Source organism: Lipophrys pholis (genome assembly GCF_963383615.2).
Source record: "Lipophrys pholis genome assembly, chromosome: 1".
In the NCBI taxonomy this organism is placed as follows: Eukaryota; Metazoa; Chordata; class Actinopteri; order Blenniiformes; family Blenniidae; genus Lipophrys; species Lipophrys pholis.
In genome coordinates, this window is record NC_137635.1 from 7,268,643 (window position 1) to 7,285,041 (window position 16,399).

Sequence of the window (16,399 nt, forward strand, 5' to 3'; positions counted from 1 at the left end):
GGCAGGGTTCAAAGAAAGGTTTGTTTCTCTGATACAAGGCCTGGAGTTGTGCCTTTATTTTTAAATTGAGCAGCCTTTTCAAGTTGCAGTACTTCAAAGTATTAAAAGATGAATCATGTGCAAGCCGGAGCAGTGAGGAGCAACACACACTGCCGAGCGCTTCCGACCGAGAAAACCAGGTCTTTTTAAACTCTTTTCATCTCGTTCTCTCTCTCTTTTTTTTTTTTTTTACTTATTCACAATCACACAAACAAACAGCAGGTTTTATACACTCTTGCTTCATCAGGGGACGACAAACCAAACAACACAGAGTCTTTTTATGGGCGAGCCACGCTTGTACGTGGTAAACAAAGTGCCCGGGGATTATGAGCAAGTAACCTGCCTTCATGCAATATGTATTGGACTTTGACCTCAATATCCTGTGTGTTACAAAACACGGCTCTTTAATCAAATATAAAAACATACATTCACAGGGCAGACCTTCACCCTGTGACCTTTAGTTGACCAACTAAGTGGATAATCCCTGCTTGCAAACGCACGGCCTTTAGGCCCTTTTACACAAGGATCCCACAAACAAAGACAAGCTCCTTGTCAGGCTTTACTTTTTTCATTTTCTGCTGAAGAAAAGGAGCTTGTGTGAGTTTTAGATTGCAGAGAGGCTTCCGCGCTATTCTAATGCTGCTCTCCTTCGACTCTACATGACCCCTGGGTGCATTGTTAAAGGTTTTATTTACTATAGCTGAACAGAAATGCACAGTATTCTTGTCTTAATCTGACAAAGACGGATTTACGAGCTGTTTTTTTAAACAGATTATAACATGATGGTTTTTATTCTGAATACACCAGCAGATTATAAAACTCAAGATAAAGGATAAAGACAAACCTTTCAGTGCAACTCTTCAAAGTCCCAATAAAAGCTGATTATTCTGCTATTAGTTGTTATGCCATTATTTGTTATTTTTGCAATTTATTTATTCTTTAATAAAATTATAGGTCATGATTAGTGTACCATTGGTAGTTATTATACTATAGGCCCTTACTACATTATTGGCTATTATTATGTATGGGTTGTGATTAGGTTATTGGTTGTTATTCCATTATCATATCAAAGTTTAATGTCAGGAGAAGAATGATGCTTAAATCCTCAGAGGAGAAAAACTGAAGTACCATACAGCCTCTGACATTTTATTGGTGTTTTGAAGGGAATACTTCTCAGTCTCAGCATTATTTAGGCTGTTTGACCAACCATTCTAGTGACGTTTCCCCTCTTTAATGAAATCTGCTCCATCATCGTACCAGTCTAGGATTGAAGAGAAAAAGCCTGGGTTATGCTTTCAAGTTTCATTTGAGATACAAAACGACGTGTACTCTGAATACTCTGCGCTGTGGCACCATGTGGGAATGAGAACAGGATATGTAAGTGTGCCTGGCTCTGCCTGCTGTCAACTCAACAGAGGGATTTGGAGGGTTGGCAAGAGGCTCAGCGGCAACCTGCATCACAGTGCCTGAGCGTAAATAATCCACCTATATTTATCTTCAGTGGGCTGGTTCAGCAGGACCGTAGTGTGAAGCAGGTCCACGTGACGCCACGGCTCCCCAGACAACAAACATCCTCCTCACATCGGACACAGCTGAGAGCGGCGCGCTGCACGCCGCCGAAACTGGAGGATCTGAGCCATTCTGCCAGTGTGTGTGTGTGTGTGTGTGTGTGTGTGTGTGTGTGTGTGTGTGTGTGTGTGTGTGTGTGTGTGTGTGTGTGTGTGTGTGTGTGTGTGTGTGTGTGTGTGTGTGTGTGCAGCAGATGGTGAGAGGGAAAGATTACATTCAGTACAACCAAAATAAACCGACCCGATGAACAAATACGCATGTTCAAGGCTTCCTGGAAAAATAATAAGACAGGGTCGCGGCGGCAGAATGTGGCGGCCGGTTCTCTGCTGTCAGGAAACACTCCGCCAGTCCAGCCGGGTTTCAGGTGACCGGGACAGTTAAGCTACACAGTAATAAAGCTGGCAGGGCGACACCTTGGAGTGATATCCAATCAGAGGACATTAACACGTGTCATTTATGAGGTGCAGATGTCTTATTCCACTTTCACACTGGCAGCCGCCTCCAGGAGTGCTCCGGGTAAACTGGCCAATAGGAGTCCGGGGGGAGGGGGGGGCTTACAACGTCTCAGGTGAAAACGAATTGTTTTTATGTCTTGGTTTCAGAAACGCTGAACACTCTGTAGTCAGCGAGCCAGGCCAGGAGAACCTGGACTGGGAGTCATGATAAATAAATGGACTAACTTATAGAGCGCCTGTTCGCTGACAACAGCACCAAAGCGATTTACACACATCCACTACATCCACTCACACACACACATTCACACACCATTGGAGGCTGCAGCCGTGCAAGGCGCTGTCACTGCAATGGGGTTCAGTGTCCTGCCCAAGGACATGGAGGCATGCAGAGATGGCAATCGAACCTGCAACCTTCCGATTGGGAGACGACCGCTCTACCAACTGAGCTATGCCACCCTCATGGTGGCGCTGTGGTGCACAGTCTGGCCCTGAAACAACGCTGTTTAATGTCACCACATGGTATTTGTCCGATCAGCCACACGGTGCTGCGTTTTAGGAGCTGAAAGAGTTATTCTTTTTTAAAACGGGTTCCAGAGTGGAGAAATTTGAAAACGCGACTTTGACGTGTCAACAAGCAAGACGCACATTTGATGAAAACGATGATGTCATCGCTCCACCTCTAGACCAGAAAACCACATGACCGTCTGCGTGACGTCACTTGACAACAATGGCGGACTGCTTCCTCCAGGTGGAGCTGCAGAAGATATTTGGATTAATAAGGCCATGAGTCTGATTTGTCTGGTTTTCCATGCTCCCTGTCTTCTCTGTTTTTAGTGTATTTCTGTGGCAGGGTTACAGCGGCACCTATAGGCCTGGCATGTGAACTACATTGTTTTGAGTAGTTTCGGTGTCACATGGACACATGGACAGAAAAAAGGTAGTTTTGGGTGAAGTGGACGGGGCCGGCAGTAAATCTCAGCTGGTATATACTCTGTCCAACACCATCGGGGGATTCCTGATTGAATACGTTTTGTGAATTTATCATAGTGATTGTTTGGATTCATAAGCAATGAAAAGCAGAAGTCTTCTTTTTGCAGAGGAAAGTCTTAGTTTACAGAAGTCTGGAGTGTTTCCCGCCCCGCTGTGTTCCAGGAGGAATATGAGGACACAGTATTTGAGCGCGGGAGGTTACAGAGTTGCTCACAGTGAATCTGAGAAGGACAGAGTGCAGGCGGGAGGAGAGCCTGCCCTTCACTGTTTATTGCCGTGTTATTGGCGTCATTATGAGCCGTCTCTGCCGATGCCACTGGGCCACAGTCACCACACTCATGTCAAACAAATTAAACCTAAATAGAGCGGCCCTTACGTAACAGGGCATACTTTCTCATTAGCAAAAAGAAAACACACAGTTTGCTGCTCTCCTCCGCCTCACTTGATGTGGACTGATTACGGTCCTCCATTATTAGTGGCCACAGAGCTATTCATCCACGTTGAAGCTGCGTTCATTAGAAACACCATGTTTCCACAAACACACACATAAACACAGAAGTTGCATCTTTGCCTACATGTAAGCAGGGTGAAGGGGCTTTCCTGCACACACACACACACACACACACACACACACACACACACACACACACACACACACACACACACACACACACACACACACACACACACACACACACACACACACACACACACACACACACACACACACACACACACACACACACACACACACGCACACACACTCTTAATGAGAGCACCCATGGAAATCTGGGACACAAGGACAAGAGTCTGTGAGGGGCTGGCGACTGTAATTAAATACAATGGCGAGCTTCTGGAGCCTCGTCAAGCTGAGGCATGAAGCAAAACAATGGCAGGCCTGTGGGCCGAGAGGCAGGCAGGACGGAGCTACTTAGGCCTCAGCAGCCCTCCCTCAGCCATTATTCAACACCAGCATGCATCCAAGCTCTGATCAACACCAACCATCTTACAACACTGCCTTTTGTGTGATGCATGAAGAAAAAATGAAAATCATACACGCAAACACTGGAGGATCTGACTCACACTCGCCTGGAGAGCTTCCCTCCATGTTAACATGTTAACGCTGAAAATGTGTGCGTCTGGCAGGGTTTTCAGACCAGAGCCCCTCCAGAGCCCGCAGAGTGGCCGCGGTAACCAATACTCAGGCTACGGCTAGAATATCATTCCTTTATCCAAGGCGGAGCGCAGATGAATAGACAATAACACTATTTGCCGTGAAGAACCAGCAACTATGGAAATGCTGCTTTCAAACCAAAAACTGAGCAGTAAGAGGTCTGTTGTAGTTTGGTGGTGGTGGTGGTGGGGGTGGGGGTGGGGGGGGGGGGGGGGGGGGGGGGGGGAGCATATGGTCACAGCAGTTGTTGTTCAGCAGACACCAGGCTGAATCAAAGTGTGGCGCCCGGCATGCTGTCAGACCAGTCGCCGCTTCAGGAACAAACAGCACCGACTGTCAGGTGATACCAGCAGAAACAGGCCCGACGCCGCAGAGACAGGAAGCAGCAGAGTTCAGTCACATCAAACTTCCTCCAACTGCATACAACAAGATGCTAATTCTATAATTTATTAAAAAAATAAGCCACTTATTGTGATTGGTGTGCAAACTATGAGGCCACTCGGCCATTAGTTAGTTCTCTGAGTGATGAATATACCAAAGTGTCTTGATTTAACTTACTTTCATCTCTGCTTTAATTTATAGACAAAGTGTGTTTGTGTGCATCTGAATGTAAGTGTGTGTGCATGTAACCCCCCCCCCCCTTCTCAAAACCCCCAGATGTCTTAATAACTTAATGTAGTGTGATGTTCTTGGACTCAGAGCCAAAGCATTGGTGATTTAATTAAGTTCAAGTGTGAGTGGTCTGTAATGCCGCTCTTCAAATTCACTTTGCATACATCATGAGCCACAAGTGCACTCAGAGCGACGGCCGGGCGTCGCAGCCACATCCTCCTTAAGCAATTATAGCATGACGAGACTTAAATGGACAAATATGCACGAGACCAAAATGAAATCTATTCTGATGATGAACTATCCTGAGCTGTAGTCCTGACAGGAAATAGCCTGGCTAACATCAGCACTTCAAAAGCATCACACACACACACACACACACACACACACACACACACACACACACACACACACACACACACACACACACACACACACACACACACACACACACACACACACACACACACACACACACACACACACACACACACACACTGGGCAGCCTGCTGAAGCGGCTCCTGAGGTTCAGCTCTAGGTTAGTCCTGGGAGATTTGATTACCTTCATCCCCACTGGTTACTGGTCCAGCTGTGAAGCATATTAATGAGATTTCACCATCATTAGAGGAGGCTAACTGCATTAGCAGGCCGGCTGCACTGTGCTGAAGAGAGCTGCAGAAACAGAAGAAGGCAGAGGGGCTGCAGACAGAGAAATAAAGGAAGAGCCTCAACAATCTTCCACATTGTTGAATCGTCCTCATGAACCGTCGTGTTCTCCGGCTTCCAGTAGATTATCTGCACATGAACAAGCATGTGTGGCATAGCAGGAAGAGCATATAGTCCCATTTGTCTTTCCACACCGAGTTCAGGATTCCAGACAGACCACAGGCTTTGGAGTGCCTTAAAATAATGAAGTGGGACGGTGAATGAAACAGCCCCGGGATGGAACCTGCCTCACAGAACCAGCCTCACAGAACCAGCCTCACAGAACCCGCCACACAGAACCCGCCACACAGAACCCTGGGAAACTGCATCATGAACACAAACGACCTGCAGCAACAGTTGCAGTCAAACACACCAAGTGAGCAGAGGAGGGCATCACCAGGCGAAGTACTGGAGTTGTAAGAAATATTCAGCCTCCATGTGAGGAATGTGGCTCAGCGTCAGGAAAGTGACACACACAAGTAGGGGAATGCTGTGTCAGCACTCTTCAATTACCGAAAGGGGAACTGGGACCGTTTCCTTGCTTACAGGGAAATCCTGCCATTCTCTGACGGAGCGTCATAACAGCTCCTCGCTCCAAATAAACTCGGCTCCGCTCGACGCCTTTGCACTGATTACTGACACCCAGAGCCGCGCACGCCATCGCAACACGAGCCGGGGTGAGGGCGGGTGAGCGTGCACGATCACATGACCACGGGCGTGCACGAGTCCGACAGCTGTGAGGGAGAGAAGAGGTGGGGAGTGTTTGTGTTCAAACACAGAGTGTGAACAAGAGAGGGAGAGAGGGGGGGGGAGCACACAGGCATAAGTGAAAACACAGAGAGAGAGGGGGGGGGGGTCCCACATTCAGATATTCACTCTAACTGAATCCAGCCCTCCTCCGACTCTTTTCACCTTGATCTTCATATTCCCACCAGTTCCTCTGATTGAGCTCCACCTTCTCCTCCTCCTACTCTTTACAACTAACCTGCTCTCATGCACTCTCTGGTGTTTTTGTGGTCTGAACCCTCCGTCAGTGTGTCCAGACGTCACCTCCGATCCGTCCTCATAGTGATGGGAAAAGACTGGCAGCTCACAAATCCAATAAGAACTATAGCCGCAGCAATAGCCAACTATAATCACTCACTGTGACTAATTCTGCTTTGGATAAATCTCCCTGCTGTTGCTCAGCCAACATGTCCTACGTTGATCCACATCTCAATGTTTTCTGTTTATCGACATGGGAGACGAAGGAAATCCAAAAACATTCACATTGGAGTAGAAACAGCCAAGGATTTGTGGACGATTTCAGTTTGAGACTTTAGTCTTTAAAACAGGAAACCCAAACAAGATCTTTTAATATTTAATTGGCAGAAACATTACTCAGGATCGTCCATCATCCCTCAGAAAGAAGAGGAAGCAGAGGAAGATGGAGCTACAGAGAACATTTACAGTTCTGTCACTGACAAATCTCAAAATAATCAGAATACATCTGCAGTGTTGTGCAACAGCATTTGAGAATAATCACTTTGAAAAGACGAATGATTTGTCAAAATATGACATTGTGATTCTCCCAGTGTTAAAAAAAAAGGAGCAGACTTAAGGAGATTAGTCTGATTGTAATATCATTTTCTGAAGTAAATGACGGATCAGTTCCACTTGAGAAGAGGTCACGTTGGTCGAAACTTCAGACGAGTGACAGCCAGTTGTTTTGCAGCCATTGCAGATTTTCTCATTTTGCAGAGCAAGCAGACATCGACGTGACAGAACCCAGTTTGCATTTTGCGCCGCGTCTGAAGGCCACCAACACGTTTTGATGGATCGTCTTCCAGACTGGGGCTGCAGAACTCCCCCATCCAGAGTGTTACGGCAAGAAAAACACACAGATGTGTGTGTGATAGATGAGGGTCTGGGCAGAGGCCGAAGGGCAAGGCGGAGCAGGGCGAGGAGGAGCAGGGCGAGGAGGCTTTTCTCCACGCCAGGAAACGGGCTTGTTTTTCTTGGCCCAGAGGAGGGAAAACACCGAGCTGCACTCAGTCTTAGATTATCTATGAGATCTTCACGTGTGTGTGAGCCCAGGCTTTGTTCCAGGTATAAATGTGAAGGTGAATAAAGGAATGCATATTTCCAGTTGTTTCTTGGCGATGCTAAACGAAAACATGCACACGGACTCTGAGCGCACGCTGCGCGATATCTCTTGGCCGTGTGAACGTCAGCATGTTGTGGTCTGGGTCAGGCCTGGTTTTTATCAGACAACTTCCCTCTCAGCGCTGCCAGGCCTCTGGAACAACAACACACCAGGTTTTCCTATCACCGCTTCCCCGGCAAATGGAGACAGAACTGAGAACATGTGTGGACAAACTGCAGCGTGGGTGGGGGAGGGGAGGGGCAGCGATTGGTTGAACAGATGGCAAAGGTGAGGCCGGCAGGGGGCGGACTTTGAGCGAAGACTCTGTTAGCCATGGTCGCCGCTTTGAGTACAGCTCATCGCCAGTCTCTTGGCAAACAGGGAACACAAAGGGGCATCTGCAGCACAAATGCATTTCATAAATTCTCCAGGCTCTGCTAATGTGTAAGGATCTAATTGAGCACAAGACAAACACATCTGAAAGTATCCAGAGACGGCTCGCTCACTGCAGAAGCACAAAATCCCGGGCAACATGGCGCCGCGGCGAGCGTGAGCAACACGGTGTAACTCTACCCAGCAGCTGTCTGAGCCTGATGACTGACACTGGCACCACGCGACCTGGCACCTGCCCTGGGGTGAGTGGAGGTATTTGGCATGAGCTGGGAGGGGGGGGTCAGAGGATGCCAGGAGGTGGCACAGCGCGCCGTGGTGAACTTCAGCAGCCTGTAACATGTGAGACACCAACACGGTGAAAGACTGAGTGGAAGAAGAACATTCATCCGAAGAAGGAAAAGCAGATAAAAACTTTACGACTGAAACAAACAGTCACACGCTCACATGTTCAGGCCATTTAGACCTCGTTTCCATGACAACAGTTCAAGTGAAAAACCACCATTTTGGTATTTTTCATTTCAGAAAAGTTTCGCATTTCATGGCAACGTTTTGAAAATGATGTAGTTCTCATGTTGGTCCACTGGTGGGTGCTGTTGGTTGTTTCTGTGCTGAAAGCACACACTCACTCACTCACTCACTCACTCACTCACTCACTCACTCACTCACTCACTCACTCACACACTCACACACACACACACACACAGATGAGATCACCAGTAGAAATCTATTGAAGCTCTTGGAGTGTTTTGCTGGAACAAATTAATGTATAATTAACTGGAAAAAAGTTTTTCCAGAAAAATACAAAATTAGTTGCAATACTTGAAGGCAAGGATTTTATTGTATATCAAGCATTAGTTCCTTCGAGGTAACTATAGAAATCTGTCACAAACATTCCCACCAGGATTAACACACACAGATATATAGATATAGATATAGATATAGAGATATAGATATGCTGTGGTTTTGAGAATGAGTCTATTTGTAGATTTTCTACATACGGTGTAACCCTCAAGTTTTGATGAGCACTTCTGTAAAAAAGAGAAGCTTTGGTATCGTTGATGGTCAACATTCTGCCAAGGCAGTTTGAAGACGGTTGAAATCAGTAACGCTCTGAATGTAGAGTTGCAATCATGTTGTTCCTACATTGTCATGAACAGTTGCCGTGTGCTTTATGCAGAGAGTGAGACTCCGTTTAACGTCTAAGTGAACACGCTTAACTTCCATTGCGTTTCCATGACAACCGTGCTCGGAGCCACGGAATACTTTTTGAAAACCGTCTCCCAAGGTGGAACCGTCCATATGAATGTCCATGTACTCCCAATGTTTATGTTCTATTATTCCCTGTTAACAGCGTTTCTGTTCCGTTGCCGTGTAAACTGTGAACAAAAACATCCTGTTTTCACTTGAAATGTCTAAGTGGGGAATGCAAACGGGCACGATCAGATCTTCGCCCATAAAAGAGCTTTGGACCGTTAATCCACATAATGAATGTTAGATCTGCTACTTTTATTCACAAGCTGATCACACGCATTCAGCAGACGCATACCATCAGCTGAGTATCACGCCTGACCTAGATTAGGAGGCAGAGGGCGAGAGAGCAGGGCGGAGCGTGGAGGGAGAGAGAGAGAGAGAGAGAGAGAGAGAGAGAGAGAGAGAGAGAGAGAGAGAGAGAGAGAGAGAGAGAGAGAGAGAGAGAGAGAGAGAGAGAGAGAGAGAGAGAGAGAGAGAGAGAGAGAGAGAGAGAGAGAGAGAGAGAGAGAGAGAGAGAGAGAGAGAGAGAGAGAGAGAGAGAGAGAGAGAGAGAACTGCGAGGTACAAAATAAACATTTCAAATAAAAGTCCTGCATGCCGCCATGTTTGCTCCCAGACACACTCCTCAAAGTAGGAAAAGAAGCCGCAGCGTCGCCTCCCTTTGTCAACTCTGGCAGTGAATTAAAACGTCGGACAGAACAACTGGCAGCTGCAGCCTCACGACACGATTCCAGATCAAGGTCGTAACACGAGCGAGAGCTCGGCCTTCAGCAAGCTCTTCTCTAATGGTTGTGCTTCCACTGTGAAAATGGCTTCATGAAACATTAAAACCCTCCTTAACGGAGAGCCTGCGACGGGTAATTATGGAATTGTGCGTGCCGTTTTCTACACGTGCAGCCGAGTTACACTCCTCACTCGTATTAGAAGTCAGCGGCGGGACACGGCAGCACCCGGGCCTCAGAGTCAGTCGGACTGGAAGCTTCTTCTAAAGCCCCGGAGCAACAGAGCAGCAGCCCAAAAGGACTCAAGTCCCTCTATTCTCATAAAAATGAAGGTCAACAACATTACAAGAACCCAGTCGTCAGGAGTTGAAGGGTCAGAGGCTTGAAAATAGTCCCGTGACCCTGAAATTAGCATGAAAAGAGCAAAACCCCAGACATCTTTTATGAACATTACAGTCAAAAGCTTTCGGGACACATGACTTAAATTAGGCAGGTTGTGAACACATTTCCGCCCTCGGCGTTTAAAAACAATCGCAGGTGAAGGAATAATGGAAAATGCACTTCACACAAGCCCACATACACATTAACCAGAGCCCATTCATCTCTGCTGGGCCCAGTGCCACACAGTGTTTGGAGGCCAAAGGACCTTCATGAATGCTGAAGTGTTTGCTCTGCAGTCGGTCGAACAGAGAGGTTATCTGCCCATTGACGCTCTAATCCACAGTGACTGGCAGGATCTGAGGCCCGCTGTTCTTAAGCGCATATTCGACAGTGGAGGAGAGGGGTCATAAATATGAAGGCCGCTAAAGGAGCGATTTGCATTAGAGGGCTGAAGTAGACTTGGAGCGGCTGGGAGGAGGAGAGAGGGGAACAAGGGATCAAGAGAGGAGGAAGAAAGAGAAGAGCTCACAAGGATCGAGTTAGAAAAGAGAGGATCACCGGGGACAGGCTTTGTCATGTTAAAGTGCCTCTCTCCACCCATGTTCTCCCTTTCCCCTCCTCCCCCTCCTCCCCCAGGAGAACACAATAGTCAATCACAGAGGAATAGATTAGGAGGGTTTGATCTCCTCAGCCTCAGAGCAGCAGCGTGACAGTGGAAGTGGGGGCGAGGTCGCTGGTGAAAGCATGTGCGTGACTGGAGCGGGCGATATGTGTGTGTTCACTGATGCTAAATAATGTGCCGTTTCCCTTAAAACCCAGAAAGCCTTTAGGGCCGTCGCTTCATGTGCTCGTCAACACGAGTTGCAGCTAATAGTTGAACTCGTGAGTAATTTACCTTTGCCTTCAAGCCCCACCGGACTGGAGTGCAGTCTTCCACCGGACCCCAGGAGCAGAATGACAACAGTTTCCTTCATAAATGAGCTCCCAGCACCGACGTTAGGGTTCCTGTTGGACGTGAGTGAAGGGATTTGACCGAGAGGAGGCAGCAGGCGAGCTATTATCCTGTCACGAGACCGCTAAAGAGCTCGGCGGTGGCGGGAACTCCAGGGGGTTACTGGGTCAGGACAAGGGTTAAAGTGTCTAAAACATGCCTCCGAGACAGCCGGCATATTTAGAATAGCAGGAGTGGAGCTCTGCTCACGGAGAGGATCGCTCTGCCCGCCATCACTAAGATACAAATATTGGCTTATCGATGGACGACGTTTCCTCTCCTGCTCTGTTAATTAACTAAGCTCGGATCATTTCCCTGCACTGGACCCTCAACTCTGTTCCTCGAATTCATCTTTGATAGACACGAACGTTTCCTGCCGTCCATCGTCTCGCCTCTATTCACCAGGTAACGTGGGATAATCTGGCAGCCAGACAGGAAGTGACAGGCGGCAGAGCCACATGTTCATCAGGCAGAACTTTTTGGTGTCTGATTCAACGTGAAAACCTTTCCATGTACCTTTGGTGTCTGTTTACACGACAACGGCGCTTGGAGCCACTGAAAGCAACTTTTTCAGCACGACCCGACTCCGTCATCGTGTAGACGGAGGAAAACACGACTTTTCTGAAACGCTGCTTCTCGGCATGCTCGGTAGAGCCGGTCAGAACAAAGTTTCCTCCGTGGTGTCATGACTCTGTCCTTATTCTCCTGGACTTGGTACTTTTATTTTGACAGTCACCATAATAACAATCCCACTTCCGTCTGTCCACTAAAATACTCGCCAGTATTAATGTTTATGGCGCAGAGAACGCGTGTGGTTTAATTACAAATAGAAACAGCACCCACTAGTGGCCCAACATGAAAACTTCCTCTTTTCCAGAGTTTCCGTGTTAACAGAGTTTTTAAAACATCACTGTGTAAACGTGAAACTTTCCTTCAACAAAAACACAAAAACGATGCATTTCCAGTTGAAGTGTCACGGAGACGAGGGTGAGCCAAGATAACGCCACAAAACCCCACGTTCAGTTCAAGAAATGAACTTTAATATCGTTCCTCTTTTGTCCTGCAGAAAGTCACACCACAAGCCGACGAGTCCTCAATGTTTTGTTTGAATCCCGGCTGAAGACACGGAGCGTTTCAGAAGCAGCTCTTCACACTTCCCTCTGGAAGCCTGGCCTTCTGCTGCTCCTCCTAATGATGAGTGATGACGCTGGCTTGATTTAGATGTCTGCTGCCGCCGTGTCAGGGGGCTCCTTAGTGGAAGATTTGGGCAGAGCGAGAGGTGAGCGGGTGGGCGGGAAGAGGCAGACTCATTTGTCTTGCGTGTCAGTGCTAATGCAAAGATAAAAAAAAAATTTAAAAAACGGAGGTGCTTGTCAATAGGGACATTAGGCTCCGTGCTCAGGACGAATGGCTGACGAGAGGAGTGCAGTGGGATGCTCCCAGAATTTAATGTAGGACATGCTTTTCCCCTTGCTCCGTGTGTGTGTGTGTGTGTGTGTGTGTGTGTGTGTGTGTGTGTGTGTGTGTGTGTGTGTGTGTGTGTGTGTGTGTGTGTGTGTGTGTGTGTGTGTGTGTGTGTTTCTGCAGACACTAATTTCCTGCATGGATCCTGACCTTTCACTGTAGCCTGGGGGGAGCCATTTGATCGCAACACACACACACACACACACACACACACACACACACACACACACACACACACACACACACACACACACACAACACACAAAACACACATCATTTCCTGTGATATGGCGGCTCACCAGTCAGTCGGCTGGTTTTAGTGAGACGATGTTGATCTTTCCCTACGGTGTTGGTTTAAACAAAAAAAAACCTCTTTCACACAACTCAAAAAAGCTGCGATTTACATTTGAAGGAACATTTTGTTAAAGTGCTGCAGAGTTTCTTCGAGGCTGTTCGAGATGGAACCTTTCACCTTTGAACCGATAAACGGTACCAGTTCTCTGTACTTTTGTGTATTTATGTGATGATAAAATATGGACATTTTCTATTTAATATATTCATTTCTTAATACATTAAACTGTTTGTATTGTAACGTCGCAGTTTCACAAATTTCTACAGCATAAAAACTTAACTACAACTAGGCAGTACTTTTTCTTAATCATGCTCATATTAAAAACAAGCTCCTCCTGTTCATTTCCTCTCTGGAAACTTTGTGACAGTAGAGCTGTAGATCTGTGACGGTAGACCCGAGACTGTCAAATTGTGCACTCTTCAGCCTTTAGTAAAATCCAAACCAGGATCTTCCTCAGATTAGAAGTATTCTCGCCGCTGGCCGCGCACTTCGCCTCACGAATATTGCAGCGAGCTTAATCGGCACGGCGTTTTGAAAAGCCCAGCCTCTCGAGCGTTTTCCCTCCGTCATGTTTCGTCCTCTGAATCATGCAGCGGCTGACGTCATTATGCTCGTGTGCGATGTTGTGTTCAAGTCCGGCTCGGAAAATCTCCTTCTCTTCCACTGCGTCAGTCACAAGGATGTTTAGGTACCGAAAATTGTACCGTTTGATTTAAGGGGATTCAGTCAGTTAATATAAAAGTACAGAATTCTGTACCCACCCCTACATGAAAGCACCTCTACAAATGTTTCAAGCACCTCCGTTTGTTTAATTTTCACTTTTCTTTTACTGGTTCATCAGTTGCTCTCGGCTGAAATCTAACTGTTGCTTAGGACATAAAGTTCTGGAGTTTTCGTGACGATACGTTTGGACCCGACTTAACGAGATTCAAACAAAAGCTTGGGCATGAAAACTAAGATGGAAATAATTTACACTTTTGTCCACTAATAAAAACGGGATGAAAACCAGTCAGAAGTATTGTTGATAGAAAGTTATCCAATGACAGGCTCCTTGTAGTCTGGGCACATTTCACACACGATAGAAATATGAACAAAACCGTCTTTAAACCAGGTGGAACGACGAGTACGACTCATTTCTGGAGTAAACGTCCTTCAACAAACATTTTCTGATTCATCTTCATGATTCACTGCGGTGAGGCTTCATCAAATGGGCATTTCGAGTTGAATTATGAAGATTTTCCGACATTGATAAAAATGGTACTCTTGGACAGTTACTTTTACCTTACAATTTCTTTTTTTAACAAAAGCAGCTCCGTTTTCTTCTCTATCACTTTTGTTTCTATGAAACAACCGAGAGTTATTTTCAAAACAGGATTAAATCAGTACGTCAGTTGGAATATTTGAACTTAATTCATTTTAATTTACTCAACTAAAACCTTCATAATACTTGATTAAAAAAAAAATGTTTCTGTAAACATTTCCTTTTTTAATGTAAAGTCAGATGCTTCTTTGGTAGGTGTGTGTGTGTGTGTGTGTGTGTGTGGTTGAAGCACGTCTCATCGGTGAGTGTAAGCATGTCTATCGAATGCTGGGGGTTAAAAAGAAAGCATGTCGGTCTTCATGTGTGTGTACACACACACACACGGGTCAAGTTAAGCCCGGCCGGCCCGGTGACCCCGGGTCCCGTTGCGACCAGGCCCTGCTTGTTGCGACCCAGTTTCACTGCAACAGCAACGCACAGCAATCCCAGTTAACTCTGTCCATTACGCTAAGTGGGACCATCAATTATTCAACAGTATTCAATGCATAATTCAATGGATGAGCGGACTGTCATGAATAGTGGCACACAGGTGAGGAGGGAGTACGGTACGTTTAATTTGGGGTTTAATTTGATATGAGTTTTTTTTTTGTTTTTTTTAATCTGGTGTGATGAGAAGAGACATTTAGAGAAACTAATGTCAGTCAGAAATGAATAGCAGCAGCAGGAGAGCAACAATAAAAGAGTCGAGGGGACAAGATGATGAGACATTAGAAAGAGGAGGTCATAGAGAACATCCACGTTGTGTGGAAATGGATGAAATAAGCAACACAGACGACAAACGGTGGAGGGGAAAAGGGCTTTTGTGTTTAATTAGCTAGTTTAATATGTTTTGACTTGAAAATGACAGTAAATGGAGCCGGAGAGAGAGAGAGAGCGAGAGAGAGAGAGCGAGAGAGCGCTGAGAGAAATGAGGCCAGAGCGTGAGCAGTGAGAGAAGCTCCGCCTCCTCGCCGCTCCAGCTGTGTAGGCGTGCGTCCTGGGGGAGCCTCCGATGTTAATACAGTTATTAAGCCTCTCCACTGATGCCTGCTCCACCTCTCCAACCCCGGCATCAAGGGCTTCTCTCTGCCTGCCAGGCCGCCGCCAGCTTCTCCTCCTGCACATCAAACAGTGTGAAGTAGGCCAGCTCCGTGATGCGGCCCCCCGCCGGGCGGCCGGGGCAGGTGGGGTGGAGACGTCAAGCCCAGGGGGAGCCCCAGCAGGCTTTGCAGGGGATGCGGGGTGGAGCGGGAGGCGGACTACAACCTCTCCGCAGCTCCTTTCCACCTTCCACCGCTTCTTTTAACGTCAGCTGACCAAGATTCCCAGGTCTTCCCGGCGTTGGGGATTACAGCCATGAAAGGCAGATTTCTTCTCTTGACGAATGTCGAAAAACCGACTAAGAGCAGGAGGGCACCTCGACACACACACACACACACACCCTGCGGTGCGTGTGTGTGTGTGTCTAATCGCTGCATTACATCCAATCCATAATTCACAGTTCAAGGAGGGTGAGTGGGACCGTGTTCGTTCGACTGTCACCAGAAGCAGCACATTTGCACGCGAAGCACTCGGTGAAAAGCAAGATGACGCTTCAGCGTCTCCTCCTCCGCTGGACTGAGGACCTGAAGACGGCTGGATGGTGTCGGTGGCTGGAACTCGGCTGAGGCAGTTGCTGCTACGCCGGTAAAGCTTAAATGATGGGCAAGATAAAGAAAGCTGTAAAGTGTTAAATAGGACGGGGATGTAGGTCATTCAGTACCACAGTCGATTCGCCCACTCTGGCCTGTTGGCAGCCAGTGGATGAAGGCCAAGTCTCTATCAGTGGCACTACAACACTAATAATATCAGTCACAGAGCCAAAGCTGCCTCTCGCTCG

At 47.1% G+C, this 16,399-nt stretch overlaps 1 protein-coding gene across 2 annotated transcripts in view; it reads right to left on the bottom strand.

Annotated features, from left to right (window-relative positions):
* Positions 1–16,399, bottom strand: part of raraa (retinoic acid receptor, alpha a) — a 154,692-nt gene that overhangs the window by 17,307 nt on the left and 120,986 nt on the right. The window lies entirely within an intron of this gene.